The 1110-nt window shown below is 34.1% G+C and overlaps 1 non-coding gene across 1 annotated transcript; it reads left to right on the top strand.

Annotated features, from left to right (window-relative positions):
- The first annotated feature begins 678 nt into the window (after nt 1–678).
- Nucleotides 679–752, top strand: TRNAP-GGG (transfer RNA proline (anticodon GGG)). The gene has a single exon. It is a non-coding gene; the product is annotated as a tRNA-Pro (tRNA).
- Nucleotides 753–1110: the final 358 nt, after the last annotated feature.

Here is a 1110-nt window from a genome sequence, read left to right as displayed (position 1 = left end):
CCATGAAATGAAGATAAGTGATTCATATAAGTTACTTAGTGGCAGGTGTTTAGAATATATCCAACGAGTAATCATAAGGGCAGTTGTGCACACAAAAGTGATTACCATGCTCTTATGACTGAAATTTCTTTCAAGCTTTTTAGATTTGCCAATTGAATAGACCCATTCAGACAAAGTAGTGAAGAAAAGCATGAACAAAGAAATATAAGCAAATATTTTTTCTGTATCAGTGTACATCGTGTCGATAAAGAATTCTTGATATTTTCATTTTTGTTACTCAATCCATATTTAGGTATCCATTGTATTCATACTCTGAATTTATACTCAGTTTCATTTATTAGCAAATAGATTTTTACGGTATTCCTCACTAATCGATAATTTTTATAGGGATGTTTTTCTGTCGGAAGCTATCCCATGAAATAGACTGAAGTGCTGCTACTCGGACTCGAACCGAGATGCTTTAGCACTGCTTCCTAAGAGCAGCGTGTTTACCAGTTTCACCATAGCGGCCTAGCAGTTAGTTACACTTATGGTATCATATTGCTGAGTAACGCGTCAATGCTATTACCTGTCTATAATAAAGAAATGAGCAGGAAACCCAGGAGAAAATATAGAATAATGATTTTTTTATAGAATCAGCAAAGACTAAAGGTTGCTGTTATAATTCTTATATAATTACGGGATATAGCGCAGTTCGGTAGCGTACCATCTTGGGGTGATGGGGGTCGCAGGTTCAAATCCTGCTATTCCGACTAACAATGATTCTAAAGTTTTAGCCGATGTGGTATCAGGAGAAACAAGGAAGAAAGGAGAATTCGTGCTATTTCGTCTTATTCTCCTGTTCCTCAATTTTACTTTTCATTATCCTTATTGCTCTTTATGAATTGTTCATTAGTTTTCGGGACAGATTTCAATCGATAAACTAGACATTACATTACGCAAAATCATCCAGATATGGATCTCTTAACTGACTCTATTAACAAATTTCAACTCCAAGATAGAAATTTTGAAATGTTTCAATAATCAGGCTTAGAAAAAAAAAAGAAAATTTTTTGTTAGTTTATAATAGAATTCGCGGTTATAGATGGATATGCCTTTCTAAACATATAG

The sequence above is a fragment of the Lygodium microphyllum genome, chromosome 1, assembly GCF_053477565.2.
Source record: "Lygodium microphyllum isolate KBCC chromosome 1, Lygodium_microphyllum_v1.1.10, whole genome shotgun sequence".
Classification (NCBI taxonomy): Eukaryota; Viridiplantae; Streptophyta; class Polypodiopsida; order Schizaeales; family Lygodiaceae; genus Lygodium; species Lygodium microphyllum.
The sequence above is the reverse complement of the archived record's forward strand: the minus strand, read 5'-3'. Positions and strand labels throughout refer to the sequence as shown.